The 20,284-nt window shown below is 34.5% G+C and overlaps 1 protein-coding gene across 3 annotated transcripts in view; it reads right to left on the bottom strand.

Annotated features, from left to right (window-relative positions):
* LOC112053382 (uncharacterized) overlaps nucleotides 1–15,905 on the bottom strand; it is a 141,451-nt gene extending 125,546 nt beyond the window's left edge. For 2 of the 3 annotated variants that reach the window (XM_052884218.1, XM_052884219.1), the window contains exon 1: nucleotides 15,748–15,905. The gene's annotated coding sequence lies outside the window, so the exon portion shown is untranslated. The remainder of the gene's footprint in view (nucleotides 1–15,747) is intronic. The other variant, XM_052884217.1, reaches the window with a different exon arrangement.
* Nucleotides 15,906–20,284: the final 4,379 nt, after the last annotated feature.

Genomic DNA, 20,284 nt, shown 5'->3' with positions numbered 1-20,284 from the left:
GTACTGCTTAACCTTACGGAGTATTCCAAGTTTTTTGGCCGCGGTTTTGGCTTTAGATTCTATGGACCGCCCAAAGTTGATGTTAGCCGAAATATCGACACCCAGGAGATCGATGTGGTCAGTGATAGGCAAGGATACATTTCTGAATGTAGGTGTAAATGGAAAAGGAGTCCGTTTTGCCGTCAGTAGACATGCCTGCGTTTTGGTTGCATTGAACTGAACTAAATTAGCGTCGCCCCATTCGGAGACTTCCTTTAGGGTAGAGTTCAATCGAGAAACCATCGCCTCCCTGAGTTCGTTAGTTTCAGTTCCACCGGCGCGCGGTCCGGATAAATATCTTTCCGTTACTGTACTATCATCTGCATAACCAAGGGTTCCAGGTTTCAGCAGGTCATTAATATGCAGTAAAAAAAGAGTAGCGGAAAGTACCGACCCTTGAGGAACTCCAGCGTTAATAGCCATTAGATCCGATGAGCAGCCATCAGTAACCACTCGGAAGGATCGTTCACTCAAAAAGTCGGATATCCAGTCACACAAGCTCGGAGGAAGTCCATACGCTGGAAGCTTACTAATGAGGCTATCGTGCCAGACCCTGTCAAATGCCTTAGATATGTCGAGAGAGACAGCAAGTGCCTCTCCGTGCTTATCAATTGCCTCACCCCAAACATGAGTTGCATACACGAGCAAATCACCAGCAGACCTATTTTGGCGAAAACCATACTGGCTGTCTGAGAGAAGATCATGACACTCAAGGTATGCTAAGAGCCTGGTATTTATTATTCTTTCCATGCTCTTACACAAGATTGAGGTGATTGAGATAGGCCTATAGTTTGATGGGTCGGCACGACTTCCTTTCTTTGGTACGGGTTGTACATTTGCAATCTTCCAGGATTTAGGAACTCGAGATGTTCTCAGAGATAGGCGATACAGACGTGTCAAGATAGGAGCTAATTCGGGTGCACAATAACGCAGAACTATTGCCGGGATACCATCAGGACCGCTGGCTTTATGTACGTCTAGAGACCGGATTACTCTTAGAACCTCCTTTTGATGGATATGCACCTCCGACATTACAGAGTCACATATAGGGAGGTTAGGGGGACAAGAATTCCCAGCGTCCAAGACTGAATTGTTAGCAAAATGAGAGGCCAGAAGGTTTGCCTTTTCAGTTGCAGTAAAAACCAGTGATCCGTCAGGTTTCAGCAGAGGCGGCAACGATGGTCGACAAAAGTTCGTTTCTACAGATTTGGCTAAAGACCAAAAAGCTTTGGTACCACTAGGATAGGTGGCTAATTTATTGCCAATGCGTTTTGTACGTGAGAAACGAGCTTTTTTTAACACCTTTTTGTAAGACTTGGCAGCAGCATTAAACTCTCGTTTTTTCAATTTCAAATCCGGAGCCATTTGACAACGAGCTTGTGCCCAGGTCACAAATGCCGATTGTTTAAGGGCCTCGGCTGAGGCACAATCAGCATTGTACCACTTTGGGGTCTTACCATCAAGGGACACATCAGAAAATGGAATAAAATATTCCATTGCCTGATGTATCACCTCGGATATTGCTCTTTCACAGCTCGACGGATCATCGGAAGAGAAGCAAATCTGGTGCCAGGGATAAGAAGCAAAAAAATGACGCATCTCATCCCAATTAGCTGACTTAAATTTCCAGATCCGTCTTAAGCAGCCAGGGTTGGAAACGGTGGGATGGTGGCTGGAAATTGACCTTACCACACAATGATCAGAAGTACCAAGTGGCGATGATACTGATATCGAGAATTGATCTGGGTCGGTAGTCAGCACTAAGTCAAGACAATTGGGTGTATGTCCGTCAACATCAGGTATTCTAGTCGCTTCCTGGACTAGTTGGGAGAGATCTAGGGATAAGGCAAAATTATACGCTTCCCTTCCAGCACGGTCCGTTTTCTCAAACGGGAATAGCCAATCTTTATGATGCGCATTGAAATCTCCCAAAAAAACCATGTTAGCACCTGGATACCGTTGAAGAACAATATCGGCCGAATCGCTGAGGTATTCGAAAAGCTTAGTCGTCTCACTATCACCATCATGAGAGCGATAGACACAAGCATATATCGTTTGCTGGGTACCAGTGTCTAGTAAACACCACAAGACTGAGTAATTGGGTATCTCAAGATTACGTAGGCGCCGGCAGCAGACATCATTACGTACATACATGCAAACTCCGGCATGAGGTGAGTGTTTAGCATTACAATGTAATTTGTAAGGAGATTATAAAAAAGTGGACAAAAAACCACTTGCAGACATACGTATAGCCCGCTTTTCGTCGTCTTCACTTTTCGGTTCGCACATAGACAGTTAGACGTTTAACTAACCACATCACGCGCGTTACGGGCATTTTAATTTCCAGTTCACACGGTCAGAGGCTTCACTCTTTAGACGAAGCATTAATATTTATAGGATATAATTCGTACTAGTGCAGAATTCCTATAATAATAGCGTCATCTAGACTGAACTGTGTTGTGGTTACTGATTGTGTTTACTGTCTTTACTGGGTGTTGCTTGGTAGCAACAACCTTACACATACTTCACTACTTCACTGCACTGATACCGAGTGGGTTGTCATCCTTTTAATATCCCCAGGATATGTTTTAGGATTCTGTTTACTGTCGGGTATTGTCTGGTAGCAACAACCTTATAAATACTTCACTACTCGTATCGCTGCACTGATGGGTTGCCATCCTTTTGATATCCCCAGGATATGTTTTAGGATTGTGTTTACTGTCAGTTGTTGTCTGGTAGCAACAACCTTACAAATACTTCACTACTTCACTGCACTGATACCGGGTGGGTTGCCATCCTTTTGATATCCCCAGGATATGTTTTAGGATTATGTTTACTGTCGGGTGTTGTCTGGTAGCAACAACCTTACAAATACTTTACTATCACACTGCAACCGTCACTGCACTGACACTGGGTGGGTTACCATCCTTTTGATATCCCCAGGTATATGTTTTAGGATTATGTTTACTATCGGGTGTTGTCTGGTAGCAGCAACCTTACAAATACTTCACTATCACACTGCAATCGGCACTGCACTGATACTGGGTGGGTTACCATTCTTTTGACAGCCCCAAGATATGTTTTAGGATTGTGTTTACCGTCAGGTGTTGTCTGGTAGCAACAACCTTACAAATACTTCACTACACGTATCACTGCATTGATACCGGTCGGGTTGCCATTCTTTTGATATCCTGGGAATATGTTATAGATGTATATGAGTTCCAGAACTCTTTACTAATATTATAAAGAGGCAAAGTTTGTAGTATTTTAAGGTGTAATCTCTGGATCTACTGAACCGATTTCGAAAATTACTATTACTACTAGAAAGCCACGATATTTGTGAATGTGTATCCCCGTATTGTCACGGGACCGGGAACTACGCGGGTCTACGGGACGTCGAATAGTAGATATTATAAAGAGACAAAGTTTGTGGTATTGTAAGGTGTAGTCTCTAGTCTACTGATTCGATTTGGAAATTCTTTAAGGTGTAATCTCTAGATCTACTAAACCGATTTTGAAAATTCTTTTACCATTAGAAAGCCACGTTATTTGTAAGTGTCAAAAAGCTATAATGCCAGTATTCTCACCGAAAGACGGCCTACAAAAATTCCTGTCATCTTTAAAGCTGTTCTTTCACAGAAGTAGGAAATCTGCACATAATGGTGTCCGGTGCAAGGTCGCGATTCCAACACCTTGGAGATATTATCCCCTATTCATAATGAACTTTCCAATTGATACCTGCTTCTATTCAATTTATGTCGCGTGGCATGATGTCTGAGGACACGGAAGTGGTATAGCTCACGATTGGAATACAGACTGCACAGTACGGTAAGTAATGGTGTGGAAAATATCTAATGACGTCCATTTACCAAGCGCCACCTTGCCCGCATTGCAATCACCATGGAAATTGATAATAAACTGATCCGTATCGCAATACCATTATGATAATATATATTATAGTATTAGTATCAATTTGATATTTTTTTAAAGTAAAACTTTCTTTGACTTAGGAAGTAAACTCGTGAATGCGTTACAAAAAATGTAATCGGGCGAAGCGAATGGACTTTTTTAACTGATTTAAAAAAGAGGTTCTCAATTGGACGCGTATGTTTTTTTATAATGTTTGTTACCTCATAGCTTCATAATTTACTAACCAATTTTGAAAATTATTTTTTATGTAAAGTGTATATTTCCAGATTGGTACCATTTAATTTTCATGAAAATCGGTTTAGTAATTTTATGTTAAAATCAAAATAACTAAAATACATCTTTAATTCAAAGATGTTCCATTTTTATGTTAAAAAGATTACTTATTATTACGTTATTATTTCATTAGATATTATAAATTAAGAAATTGCCAATTAAATTATTTTTGACACTTTCGTTTACTTTTAAGTAAAAGAAAATAATGGAAAAACTAAATGAACATGAAGGTACAACTGGCAAACTGAACCATCCACTTTGGTTCAGTTTGCTGTAAATTCAGCATTAAAAAACTGTGACAATCCAAAACTATGGAACCAAATGAAATGAAAACTAAAAACTAAGACATTGACATTGCTTTCAATTAAAAAATTCTTCAATAGTTGATAATAAAACATTCTCAGAAATTAAAAAAAGCGTTACATAAATTGAATAATAACGAAAAATTTGCGCTTTTATTAAAATTTTTAATTACCGATTTTATAATTAAGTTAATTAAATATTTAAGTATGTAAGTTCTCAGCAGAGCGGCGCGGCGTGAACCAAAGACATCAAATAGACATAAAATGATAAAAAATATTTCTCAGATATCTTTCGTACCTAAAACGCGTTCATAATACCTATTAGTAAAATAATTAACCAGCCAATTATTCTAATTAAACTTATAACTGCTGTGTCATTGACCGTTAGTTAAACCAAGATTATAAGGCCGGTCATCCAATGTAATAAATTCGGTATCACCATTCTATATATTTTTAAATATTTTTGTATTTATTTTTGACATAATACTAATTAGTTAATGCTGTGATGACCTATATTTAGCTGTGCAATAACTACGAGTTTATCTATCTAATGTAAATTATTGACATGTGACAATGCATCAACTGTTGGTTGTCCTAATAAAATAAATACATTTCGTAAAAATATATAATGGCGAAAGTCAAAATGGATGTATGTTTGTTAATGATTATTTTACTAGAAATAATCTAAAATAGTACAATAGACTATGTTTTATTATGATTTTTTCAAGATTTTTTTTTATTTTTCTATGTGGGTGAAATAGGTAAAATACAGCTCATGTATTTTACCTATTTTATCGAGCAAGATAATTAAAATGCTGATATTACTGTGTAAGCTTAGTGAAATTCTGTGTTGTAAAGACATACCGAAATACATAATCTACCTCATTAGTAGATAGATCAAGTGTGATACGAGTATAATAATAAACAACTTAACTACGTATTCATTACAGCTTGCTATCTTGATATCATTGTTCCATGTACCGATGAGGTTTTTCTAAACTCAGACAAATGGTAGAAACGTACACAACACAAATCTGAATACCGATCTGAGATCTGCGAAGTTGTACGTATTCTGCGTTCGCTTATCGCCTCGCTCCGCACTGGATGTCACAGATAATCTGGTAATTATTTAATTACATAGGAGTCGGTATTTACGCGCGGCAGCCATTGTTAGCTTGTATCAACGAACACCATCTAGATTTATCGCAAATATATTCGGTCTAAGCAGGTTTTCGCTTGTAATATTTAGCTGCTAACACCGACCACCGTGTAAAAGTACCTTTTCACCTAACTTTAACTCCGTTTGCTATGTTTTTTTAAAGCAAGCTTCTTTAAACGCGTTTAGAATGGGAACCTAACTCGATAGTGAAGCAACACAAAATAGTGTATCGATAGTTGCTCCATAAACATATGAGCCAGCGAAAAAGAGTTACATTAAAATTATTCAAATACAATTTTTATTTTTACAGCGGAATCGAAGTTTGCTGCATACTATTCTTATTTTAAAACACTTCCTATTGTAAAAAATTACTAATATATTATGTAATATACCAAAATTTAATTATTTTAATCATTAAAGATATTGTTTTTGATTTAGAATCGAGAAGAGAAAGTAAAGGAGCTTTACTTTCTCAGGTATACCATAAAACACCAAACTTCCATCAAGGTGGAGGTTCATGTTCATTGTATTGATTTTATATCAAGTAAAAGAGCATTGGATATAAAGTGATGACACATCTTTAGCACTGTTATGAGGCTGCTTTGCTTTGTTTATATAAACAAATATTATAAAGAAATCAGCTTTAATTTTCTGTTTCTTTGCTTGTTTGTTTATTTTTGACGATTTAACTAAAAAACAACTTGACTAATTTTATATATTCTTTCACTATTAGAACGCTACATTATCAGGGAGTAACATAGGGTATATTTTATCCCCGTATTACCACAGGAACGGGAACTAAGCCAGAGAAACCGCGGGGCTGCTTGTTTGTTTGTTAAAACATTTAAGGTGTGCATAGAATAAATGATCTGGGACGTTCTTAGCTTGGCTTTTTATTAGATAGATAAATAATACAATCACTTTGGCACGTTTTAATTAACAGTCAAATTGATTATAACGACTTAAACAAAAAAGTTCAACTGTCAATCAGTTTAAGTAACTTAAACGTATCTTGTGTTATAGATCTTTCCAAATTAGGACGCTCGGCTTTACATCTCCTAGCACATCAGTGTATCACTAAGTTAAGGTGAGGCTACACTATCTGCAAATTCATTAGTAGCCTTAGCTCGTTCCGCTACGGTTAATGGGGACCATGGATCTAATAAGCTTATAATTCAAAATTCATTTATTTCAAGTAGGGTCAGTTTACAAGCACTTTTGATACATCAGTTTGTAAAGATTCTACCACCGGTTCGGAAGGCAGGTTCTGCTGAGAAGAAACCGGCAAGAAACTCAAAAGTTGCTCTTGAAAAAAAAATCATACAATATTATATTGATGACAACATTACAATTTCTTATAGTTTCACTTCCTGTGTGAAGGTGGAAGCTGATCCAATGGCCTCCAAGCATCTTTATCATTGAAGAACTTATCAATGGTGTAGTAACCTCGACTAAGTAAATATTTTTTAACACATTGCTTAAAGTTATGCATTGGCAGGTCCATCACAAAATTATAGTGTTAATGATTAATTATTACTATATTTAAATTATAAATAGGCTTGGAAATAAAATGCATTATATAACTAACTACATAAATAATATAACATGGTGATAACAAGAATAATCAATATAAACCCCTCCCAGAATGAGAGGTGTTAGACCAAAAGTCCACCACGCTAGCCCAATGCGGATTGGCAGACTTCACACACGCAGATAATTCAGAAAATTCTCTGGTATGCAGGTCTCATCATGTTTTCCTTCACCGTTTGAGACACGTGATTTAAATTCCTTATAATGCACACAACTGAAAAGTTGGAGGTGCATGCCCCGGACCGGATTCGAGAGATATTGTGCAATATATCGCTCCAAGTGTATCCAAGTCTTTACTCTACATTAAAATGTAGTTCAATTAGAACTAAAAAGGTTAAGTGAACAAATGGGTTTAAATTAGATTTGAAAGTGGCTCAAACGTCTTGGCCAATTTATTTCACGATTGTCATTAGAAATCACAAAAGACTGAAGAGAGCTACCGGTTTAGATTAATTTCTGCGCTAACCTAAAGCTGCGTTTTGACACTGAAAGCCTTGTTGAACAACATTAAGCTACACTCTCTAATTCACATATGACAACAATGATTGTTTTATATAGTTTTTACACCTCTCGAAACACACAACTCGAAATTGCAGACTATTTGGGTATTATCTATACAATATCAATATCTGGTGCAGTAAAGACGATCTGTATATATTATTTCTCTTCAATATAATGTATTTATTAGTATATCTTGATATGTATTTTATTCATTATTGAAGGTATTTGTGTAATATTGTTTATGTATTAGGACATAAATTATTTGTATGTATGTGTATTACTAATACTATGGTTATTTTTGTTTTACGCCACCTGCCTGGAAGAAATCGCTACTTAGCGATAAGGCCGCGTTTTGTATGCTGATCTCTTCCTAATTTGTTTTTATTTCACTTGTTTTTGTCTTTGTGGTGTGCAAATAAAGTATATCTATCTATCTATTATGTATTTATATAACTTTTGTTGTTTAATAAGCGACTAATTGTGACAATTATGCACATTTTGTCCACCTAAGTTTTGATGCACTATCCCTATCTCTAGTATATAACTATTTAAGAAAAAGTAATACCGACAAAACATTAACGTACCCAAGAAACTGAAAAGTGAAAATAATTATAATAATTTTTACCTATTGATCACTTTGAAGGAGCTGCCAAGCCAGTGATTAATTCAAGGCTATACTATAGTAAAGATTTCTGATTCTCAGACATTCTTTTTATCTTTCATGTGTTTTTCAGTAACGACTAAAATCAACACCACACGGGCTTGGCACCGACTTCAAAGTGGTCATGAGGTAGAAAATATTTTGCGCATTTGATATTTGTATGACCTGCTCGTAGGAACACCCGCACCTTCGAAGATGTCATAATAAATGCATCCGACTATAGTTACTTACTCGTACCTACATACCTACATAATATAATAACACCCTTTATTTCAATAACCAGCACAAATTGCAATAATACAAATTACAAATACAAAATAATTAATACAAATTACAAATTATAATACAAATTATACAAATTTGTCAATATGTAATATACAATCTAATTATTATTAATGTCAATTTAGTAATACTTGTATTTTGTTTTATTTTGTTTATTTATTTATTTATGATGTGATATACCTGATGATATACCAACATAGGTAGGCAAAAAGAACAACTCATCAAAATATACAAGATATTTTTTTAGAAGAAAAAAAAAACATACAAGACCCTTTGTATAGAACAAAATAGTACTAATTATAAAACAGAGCCTTCCAACAAAAGTATTTTTGTAAGACAAGATAATTGTCAATCTGTCATGCTTACACTCTTCATTTAAAACGAAAAAACAAAATTAAAGTTGTAAGGCCGATAATAGCTGTTTTCACTCTACAGAAGATCGGTATTACTGAATCTGTTTTTTAACGAATTTTTTAGTTTTTTTAAGATGACCAATATATATGTTCTTTGCGCCCATATATTATCGTCCATATAATATTGGTCGTAGGTTCGAATCCGATCCGGGGCATACACTTTAATGTTTTCAGTAACGTACATTATAGAAAATCAAATACCAGGTGTCTCAAACGGTGAAAGAAAAAATCGTGAGGAAACCAGCATACCTGAGAATTTTCTTAATTCTCTAGGTATGTGAAGCCTGCCAATCCACATTGGGCCAGCGTAGTGGACTATTAGCCTAACCCCTCTCATTCACAGGAGACTAGTGCTCAATATGAGTTGTTGATGATGATGACGAATATATCTCTCCTCTCTATTAAGAACTAAATAAAATCAACATTTTGCCAAATTGTCTATGGCTGTAGCTATGTGTCAACCCAATGACTAGTACTAAGTGATTTAGCGTAACGCTATAATGCATAAATCGCACTCTAGAAGTAACGTATCTTTGAAAAATAATCTATGCTTAGTGCCTATTTTATCTAGTGTGAACCCCACGAATAATAGCCTCTTAACAACAAACGAAAAACAAAAGTTAGGTACATACATATGATACCTATACTTACTGAATATACAAAGCCCATTATTTATGACACGACATCTAAAATAGTCCAACACGAATTGAGATGTTTGTGTCATGATTATGCTTTCATTTTATGCCTACTCTCCGCTATTATGCAATTAGTAATTTTGTACATCCGTCCATGGGAAACATAAAAAAAAACTCGGGCACATAAAGTTGAACGCACATTGCTGCAAGAGCCGCAAGTGCTCTCTATGAATAATTATTATGCATAATATAAATCACAATAGTTAGCAACTACAAGTTGATTTGCGATGCTACACAAACTTTCTTTCAAGTTTGCTCTCTACGAACTGCTAATATTAATAAAAATAATGGGATAATCTTTGTTCACAGAAGTATGACAATAAAAATAATGGGATAATCTTTCTACAGTATCATATCTAAAAGCAACCAGGTTAGTGAATACTGGTGCAATATGCCGACCAGTTCTATAAAAAAGTCTCACTGTGTTAAAATCTAATGTGTGTTTAGGAATGCTACTAATTCAATTGTAAACAAACCTTTAAACTAAAAGTAAATAACAAGTGAAACAAATACTAGAATACCTTTTCACAGCAGTGTTTGATTAAAAACTATACAGTATTATTATTTGATCTTATAGTATAGTGAGGAATAGAGCTATATGTTTTTTAATATTTTTATTTACAGGGCCAAGCCTTTCTTCGTATATGAGAGGAGACAGTCTGTTTTTTTTTATTTTCAAAAGTCAAATTCAGTTATTTCAAGCGCCAATTTTGTCTGTTTGTACCGACTCTACCACTGATTCTGCTGCTTTAAAAAAATATATTTTAAAATAATAAAAACATCATTTGTAATATTATTTTTTATTACTTCTACTTCTCATGTGAAGACGAAAGTCAATGGAATTCTCTCCAATCTCTATCACTGAGAAATAGTAATCTCCCTAGCACCTTTTCGGTTACACTGCTGCTAGCTGTCGCTGCTTTTAGCGTATAAGGAAAGAAGAAGCGGCTCTCGTGACAGTGTGCGATCAGCATTATGAGAATATTAACGCCTCATTGTCGGGCAAATGTCACAACGAAGACATCAAATTGGCCGCTATTATAAAGTAATATTTCTCTCAGCGAAAGTGTTTAGCATCTGATTTACACGACAATTTTATGTACGTAATAATCTGATGTATGGAAAATTATTTTTATGCAGCAGTTTGCGAATCAACAAAAACTAAAGATGATGAGAAGATTGTCAATTTCATCGATAATGCTTTTAAGAACTTTAAAGTTCTTTGACATTTAGAAGTAAGTCTACGATTTGAATTGGTTAGATTTAGTGGTGCAGGTCCGGGTGAAAAGAAAAAAGTCTAGAATTTGACAAGATTGACTATGACTAATACATATAAAGCGAAACGAAACCCAAATACAACAGTTAAGTGTTTCCTCAATGCAACCTACCACCAAAAGTAGAGAAGTAACGTGTTACCCGTAGTAGTAACTGCGACCACTCACCCTAAAGCGCAGAATTAAGAAGAATACATTTACCACAGTTCAGTATCGAATCTGCCATGTCTATGAAGGTTATAAAGCGCTTTTGATACGCACAAATCAATCTGTCGCAAGTCGAACAAGTCCGCGAAATAATTACAATCAAGTTATCAGAACGGTGATCTCTTAATTTGTCCATTAGACAGACACTATCTGTCACTTGGAGTCCTTAATAGCTCACGCCCACTCTCGTCAATCACTCCATCCTACAGGTGTCTAAAGTACCCGGGTATTTATTAATTAGACCGCGATTTAGCGTAATTAAGCTTTTACATCAAGCTAACAGCCAATGAGCATGATATTCACTTTGAAAAATGTTATGGGAGAGAAAAAGAGTCAATCATCAATGGTGTTTTTCTTTTATTTTAGGAACTTAATAGTTTTTATTACAAGCCGTTGGTCGGCTTGATGCTAATTGAACAATAATTGTCAACAGAACGCTATCTAACACACCACGTTATGAGTATATTATAGATCCTTATATACTGCATGATTAGAGTAGGTACGTAAATGCTATTAAAAAAATAACTTATATAGTATAATAATTTATCAAGGAAAATTGATAATTAGGAAAAATATCATAGTTATCAAGGAAAAAATATTGACAAGAATGAATTCGTAGTACCTATAAACGTCATAGTAAAATAACCAAACGCATCAAAATAGTTAACGAGGTAAATTCGTACTTCGTACAAATTAATCTCTCAATCAATTGTACCAGCTCTTTTTACTTATTCATCGACAGAGCTACGCGGTAGCATCTGACAATTTAATAATCATAAATACCAACAGATCAACCTTTTAACTTTATAGTAAAATAACCACTACGTTATTTTACTATAGCGTTTTTGTATTTCAAAATTCGAAACAGTTCACGAGGGGAATTCGTATTTCGTACAAATTAATCTCTCAATCAATTGTCCCAGCTCATTTTACTTATTCATCAACTGATTGATACTAAGCGTTAGACATCTGGCAATTCATTGATCAAAAAGTATTTCTAATTTTCTGTTTTAAGTTATTCTATGTTGCCTTTGACTGCGATCGCATCTGATATTAAGTGACGATACAATCTAATATAGAAGCAGACATTCTTGGAAGAGGTACGAGGAAAACTATTGATAAGGGTGAATTCATCAAGGAAAACTGTTGATTAGGAAAAATATCAAACTTATAAAAGAAAAAATTATTGATAATAATGAATTTGTAGTACCTACAGACTAAACTTAATAATAACCGCTACGTTATTTTTCTATGGCGTTTTTGTACTTCGAAATTCAATACAGTTGACGAGGGGAATTCGTACTTCATACAAATTAATCTCTCAATCAATTGTACCAGCTCATTTTACTTATTCATCGACTGATTGATACTAAGCGTTAGACATCTGGCAATTCATCTTCCTGCGCCAATAATGCAGATTCCGTAATTATTCGCATTGGAAATACTGCAATATCATTCCTTATTTGCCGAGTTGTGTGACAAAATCGATTAAATTACAGTTTGATTGACAATGTATTGAATTATACGAACAAACACTCGGGTATGACCGAATTATCACTTTCTATATACCTACTCGCACCCAACTGACACTTTCACGGAAACGTGCGTAAAACGATTTATTAATCGATTATCGACAAAACGGTAACGTGAATGTAGAATAATCGATTCGGAATCATATTTTTGTTAAGAAAGCAAAAATAATCGATTGTGATAATTTTCGGGACGCAGCTCACTTTGACCTAGCGATCGCATTAAAAGTTACCAAAAATTAGCAAAAATATATTTAAAAACTATTTTTTGTTAATGCTTATGTCTCTATGTTTATGCTTACTTTAAATCTCGACCTTGTTTAATTTAGGGACACCTTCTAACAATATTAAACGACCTTCAAGGTACCGTATCACTGCATTGTCATGGAAGAATACGCAAGTACCATAACTGAGGCCAATCAGACAAGAATAGTTCAAAACTCCATCATCAGCTTGTAACCATCCTCTGCTGGACATAGGCCTTTCCGAGAACACGCCACCACACACGATCCTCCGCCTTCTTCTATTAGCCACTTCCCACTGCCTTCTGGGCCTTCACCATCCATGACCATCTGGCTGAAGGGCTTCCTACACTGCACTTGCTGGTACGTGGTCTCAGTCACGTCTGCTCCAGTGGCTATCAAAGCTTGCCTTCCAAAATCTGACCGACACACATTTAAAACAAGTTAACTATATTCTGCAGTAACTAAAATATATTATTTTATGTCCGATAATATATAAATGCGCAAAGGATTCACTAAGCTGGTTTTATGGTATAAGATGATGCCTTTAAAATATTCAATCATAATTGCTAATCCCGCTATAGGCAGTGACCAATAAGGGTTCGATCTGAAAATACTGAGGAAAATCAAGTTGCAACAAACATAGAAACTCTGGCAAGAAATGCAGCATCCATACGCAAGGGTTGTCACAACTTGCTTTCGTAATATATATATTTTCATAACATGATTAAAATATGGAATAATAGCTAATAGATACGTGTATAATGTATATGCAGCATTTATTTAAATGATGACATAAATAAAGTAGGCAATTTAATGAATTTAAATCATCTAAATTCACCTATAAGTATAAGACGTCACCTATCAAAAAAGCAAGGATTACGAGTATCTTTTTGGTAAGCAAATAAAATAAGCACTAGCTTTTGGATAAATGGGAAATATGATAATTAAAAGTCAGAAGACCAGAAAATCTAAGAAAAAAGCGCAAATGTCGCATTAAGTACTTATTAATCAAGTATTATTGACGCTTAATACTTGGAACAAAATCCGTTTTTCACGTACATTCAAAGTTTATTAGATAACTTAACTAATTAACATGAATATTCATCGTCGTCATCAACCCATATTCGGCTCACTGCTGAGCTCGAGTCTCCTCTCAGAATGAGAGGGGTTAGGCCAATAGTCCACCACGCTGGCCCAATGCGGATTGGCAGACTTCACACACGCAGAGAATGAAGATAATTCTCTGGTATGCAGGTTTCCTCACGATGTTTTTCCTTCACCGATTGAGACACGTGATATTTAATTTCTTAAAATGCAAACAACTGAAAAGTTGGAGGTGCATGCCCCGGACAGGATTCGAACCCACACCCTCCGGAATCGGAGGCAAAGGTCATATCCACTGGGCTATCACTGCTCTACGTTGTGAATATTCATAGTCTTAAAATATTAATAGAATGCTAAATACTAGTTATCTTTACCTATTTACTATCCTATATGAACTACATATGTTTTCTGTGACTATACTAAGTAAAATATGACTTTTCCATCAAAGTACTCCAAAGGAAGTTACACAAAATTCTTTGCATGATCAAAATTAAAAAAAAAATACATAAAATAATGAAAAATTTATAAATGAATAAAACCATACATACATTATTTTTAAATAACATCACACGAATTTTCTTTAAATTAATTTTTTAATTTTTTTCTTTCAAATTCATTGAAATTTTTTTATAAACAATAAGTTTGCATTTTCCGTTCAATTCCAATTTTAAATTATCAATTTGTCCACATTATCATACGGTTTTTAATATAGAGCCAACCCTACGTGCCGGTAAAATACCGGTAAATATAAAAACCTTGTCTTTGGTTCAATGGCAAGACTTACATAACTTTGCAGCTGTTAAATGTGTACTTAACAATGTTGTGAACAAGTTAGGTCAAAATATACGTTAGGAATTAACGTTAAAGGGATACTGGCGGTAATTTTTATTACCATTACGTATTCTTCTACTGAAATATCTATTTATAAAGCATATTTGATGCCACTAGGGTGGACGTTTTGTGGTGGTCTAGAATTTTTAATTTATTTCTGAACACCCAATACTTGATTTTTATATACTAAGAATTACTTTGTCGTAGACATCGTTAGGCTGTTCGGTAGAGTTGTCATTTTAGCGTTAGTTATTTATTATTTTCTGTTTTCCTTTTAATATGTTGCAGCATGGTGTGTACCTAAATAAAATATTTGTTTCGAATTGTACTCATTAAATATTTTGACAATAATAAAAACCATTTGAAACGTACGAGTAAGATACTTTTTGAATAAAATATTTTGTATTTAGTGATGTTATAAAATTACTATACTTATAATTTAATATTTTATACACTATATACAATTTCTGTATTTAATTTTTTTTTTAATGAAAAAAATTATATTTTTACTTGTAATTGGTTTTAATAGCGAATATCTAAGGTAGGACGCGTTTAAAAAACTCTATTTATTTTTATTATAATATTATTAGTTTTAACGTGGATTTTAGATATATTTTTTACGTATATTTTTTACTTAACGCTATAACTTATTTTTAATATTTTATATTATAATGAAAAAAATTATTTTAAATTAAATCAAATAACCACTCACCCAAGCCACTCCAACGTGCACTTTAAAAAAAATAAAATTTGAATTCACAAATCTCGTTCGAAATTCGAAATCACAACACTGCACTAACGCCGCGCGCACACGTCGGCGAGTAATTCGCGAGTGCTGTAACCGTGCGCCCGCGCGCGTTTATACGCGGACGGGGGTGCGTGCACTTTCGCTAAGTACTCCGCAAAGGGTTTATTAAGGGAGATAAACTTTGAGGCTTAGATTGATTATTAATTTAAGCCTCAACAGATCAGTGGTAATGGGGACTCCGGACTCATCACCGAGAGGATATAGTTCGATCATTAATATCTTTAAAATAATTTAGGCATATTCTAAGCAAGCGTGTCTTAGACTACATTTACACTAACCATCAGATGGGACAAACGCATCTTGCATAAAAAATATACTAACAACAATCACATTCAAAATCCTCGTAGTTCCTTCCAAGTGTGATCATTTTTATTTGAAAATATCATACAGGAGGCACGACAATGTCGCCGTCAAGTCGAGGAACATCTTCTCTCGAAGCCATTCTGACGAATTTCGACTCCTGTAATTTCGTTTCGTCGCATAAAAAATAAACTATCACTAATAAGTTCAATAAAAATGTTTATAAGTGGATGCTTGCATTATCGCTAGGTACTGCGCAAAGGGTTTTTAAGGGAGATAAACTTTGGAGTTATGTCCAAGCTTCCAAGATGCGATCAATCAATGAAAACTTCAATTACCCGTAATCTTCCTCTAGGAAAACTTTTCGAACTTTAACAGCCTAAGCCTTATTTGAGCCTTCATTATCAACACATATTCGGCTGACTGTTGAGCACGAGTCTCCTCTCAGAATGAGAGGGGCAATGCTAATAGTCCACCACGCTGGCCCAATGCGGATTGGCAGACTTCACACACCTAGAGAATTAAGAAAACTCTCAGGTATACAGGTTTCTTCACGATGTTTTTCTTTCACCGTTTGAGACACGTGATATTTAATTTCTTAAAATGCACACAACTGAAAAGTTAGAGGTGCATGCCCCGGACTGGATTCGAACCCACACCCACACCGGAAACGGAGGCATCATATCCACTAGGCTACCACGGCAGACAGTTATACCACCACAGAACTTAGAAAACGCTGAAGCTAACGCTTTAGCATTAATTCCTTGTATACCATTATTTATCTATTTTTTTGTTTTCTCTTCTTAAAATACTCAAACTAATAAAGAATACCTAATCTTAGTTTATAGCCATACAGTACTGAATCGTATACCTATTAGCATCATTTCAAAGTGGGATAAGAACGTGTGAAGATCATTTATTTTGTTTAACTACGTGCTTATTATTTAACTAGCGAAGTGCAGCAACTTTATGTGCTTAATTTTATATGTATTATGCGAAAATCTGTTTTCTATACTTATAATAGAAAGAAGTAAAGTTTGTGGTAATGTAGGGGTAATCTCTGGAACTACTGAACTAATTTTGAAAATTCTTTTACTTTGGCAAAATACCTACAGATATACGTGGTTGTGTAAAACTGAAGAAGAGACAGCAAAGCAGAAATATTTTAATTTTATTGTCTTCTTTCTATGAGTTTCGCGATAAAATTATTTTTTGTAAATGGGTTTCGATGTCACTCTTCTCCCGTGTACTTTACATAGATATTACAATAATTTATTTTTCCTAAACCCAAGGTTGCCTTATCGCTACGTAGCGATAAGGCCGCCTTTTGTATCGTACTTCTGTGCTATACTTTTTTTCTGTTTTATAATTTGTTTTTTCTTATATTGTGGTGTACAAATAAAGTATAAATAAAATAAATAAACAATGCGTTTATACTGTTCTTTACGTAACAATGCCTTTATTAACAACATCCAAGACTTTGACATAAATGTCCCTACTTCAAGGCCCTACCCTGCAAACTTTCATGCCTTACATTAACCCCTCAGGCCCTCAGGGTAGAAGCAAGTAACCACTGGTCACAGCCATACAGCCAACAAAGGACCCTTGTGTTTAGAACTACTGCAAAAGATATAAGATATCATAAGCGCAAAAAGCTCGAAAGCTCAGTTTAAAAAAAGCATTGATTTCCTAACACTCCTTTTTTTAGAAATTTAGTAATTTTATAATACCTAAAGTCGTTCTATAACTGAGGATACGTGAGTCCCTGGGGCCATAACACGATCTCCGTGGTAAACTAAGTCCGTAGCTTTTTCATAATGTTTCGACCTTTCGTACCCATCGCAGGATTGATTCGTACAGTGATTTTGAACGTCATCGACCATTTCAATTCGTAGCACTTACTGAAGTTACATTATTTACGCCCTGAAATAAGATGAACAGATGATGATGATGATGATGATGATGATGATGATGATGATGATGATGGTGATGATGATCAAGATGATTTTACAATAGGTTGTGGTAAGTCCCCAGCTCGCTCCGTATCATTGCCAAATCATTTGCGTCCTTGGCCATCGGTTTTTCTTCTGCATAATATTTTTAATTTATTTTTCCTTGAAGCGAAAAATATTGTACTCGAGCTTACAGTAGAGAGTATATAATAGTAGTAGTATATAAATTCCCAAAAAAAATTCAAGAACTACTCATACTGTTTAAAGTTCTGCCGCTCTAGCCATGTAACATGTCGATCGTGTTTCTACAGTGGACGCTTCGAAAACGCTTCGAAAACTAAGAAATATTTGAGAATGTTATTTGGTATTGATAGGTAATGTGATCAAATTGTAAATCAGATATATTCTTTATAATTATTGATTCGTTAGCGATTGTAGAATGAGAATCGATATGTATCATGGCTTGACAGGTTGATATTTATTGTTAATGGTTATCGTAGATCCAATTCAAAAACATCTGTAAAAGCTTTTGAAGTGGTATAAAAAATAAAATGGCCATTATAAAATTGCGATTGTAATAAAATATTTTTAAGTAGGTAAGCGTAAGTTAAGGGTTAAATTTTTTATCTTATCTATCATATAATACCAAGAAATTTATGTTGAGAGGGCACAACCAATTTTCAGGGGGTGTCTGATTAAGTATTAAACTTGTTAAGATAACATATTGTGTCTAGCTTTTCCATAAGTAAATTTGACTTGCCAACTGATTTAGGTACGTGATTTACTTATATACTTCATTAACTGTATTTGTTTTATTTATGATGAAGATTAATTAAAATTCAGGAGTTTATTATAACTAATTACATTGTTTTTTATTTTCTATTGTTTTTATCTATCATATAATTAATACCAAGCAATCTATGTTGAGAGGGCACAACCAATTTTCAGGGGGTGTCTGATTAAGTATCAAACTAGTTAACATGTGCCTAGCTTTCCTATACGTAAAATTAGACTTGCCAACTGATTTAGGTTCGTGATTTATAAACTTCATTAACTATATTTGTTTTTTTTATGATGAAGGTTAATTAAAATTCAAGAGTTAGTTATATCTGATCACATTACAGTTTGTATTGTAAAATGTAACAATATTGTATTTGTAAAATACATTATTGTTTGTATTTTACATAAATTCAAAGAATATCAGCTTAAATTACCTTTGAAGAATTTGTTAACGTAAATAATATAAAATAGTAGAAAAAATGTTAATGTAATAGTACACAAACAAAATATCTATCCGATCAATTAGAAACAGAAACATTTCTTTAAGTAATTGTAATCCGCAAAACTTTTGTAATCTGCATTTAAATAAAATATTCAACTCTTGATTAATTAAATCAAGTATTCTAATATCGGGTGTCGTATAAAAGATCCACCGAACAAACTATCAGTTTTTACTAAACACCCCCTCAAAATTATGCACTCTCTCCTGGATTACAACAAATGAAATCCCTGCAGACAAAGTTGCATGTATTATTACGCAGTTTATTGCGTAGTTTGAGGTTTTCTCGGTATTCTTTTTACAGCTGTATAAGTGAATTAAGATATTTTTATAGACAGACACAATCAGTAATTAGTGTGTTTTATCCGTTCTGCGTGCTGAGCCAGCTTCGCAGTCTATTTATTTGTATAATCTTACATTTTACCATAAAATAATAAAGCTTTATCTGTATGTAAGATGGTAAGTAGGATATAAGAGCCCATACACATTCAACAGTTCAGATTTTATGGTTGTTTATATTGACTGTATCTATTTTAAACTGATCATTTGTATACATACAATCATCATCAACCCATATTCGGTACACTGCTGAGCTCGAGTCTCCTCTCAGAATGAGAGGGGTTAGGCCTTAATCCACCACGCTGGCCTAAAGAAGAAATTATGTAAATTCTCTGGTATGCAGGTTTCCTCACGATGTTTTTCCTTCACCGTTTGAGACACGTGATATTTAATTTCTTAAAATGCACACAACTGAAAAGTTGGAGGTACATGCCCCGGACCGGATTCGAGCCCACGCCCTCCGGAATCGGAGCCAGAGGCAGAGATAAAATCTATATACATACAATATATAGATTTTATTAAATTTATTAAAATTTAAAGAATTTATTAAAACGAGCTAACGATTGAAATC

Source organism: Bicyclus anynana, chromosome 11 (assembly GCF_947172395.1).
Source record: "Bicyclus anynana chromosome 11, ilBicAnyn1.1, whole genome shotgun sequence".
NCBI classification, from domain to species: domain Eukaryota; kingdom Metazoa; phylum Arthropoda; class Insecta; order Lepidoptera; family Nymphalidae; genus Bicyclus; species Bicyclus anynana.
The sequence above is the reverse complement of the archived record's forward strand: the minus strand, read 5'-3'. Positions and strand labels throughout refer to the sequence as shown.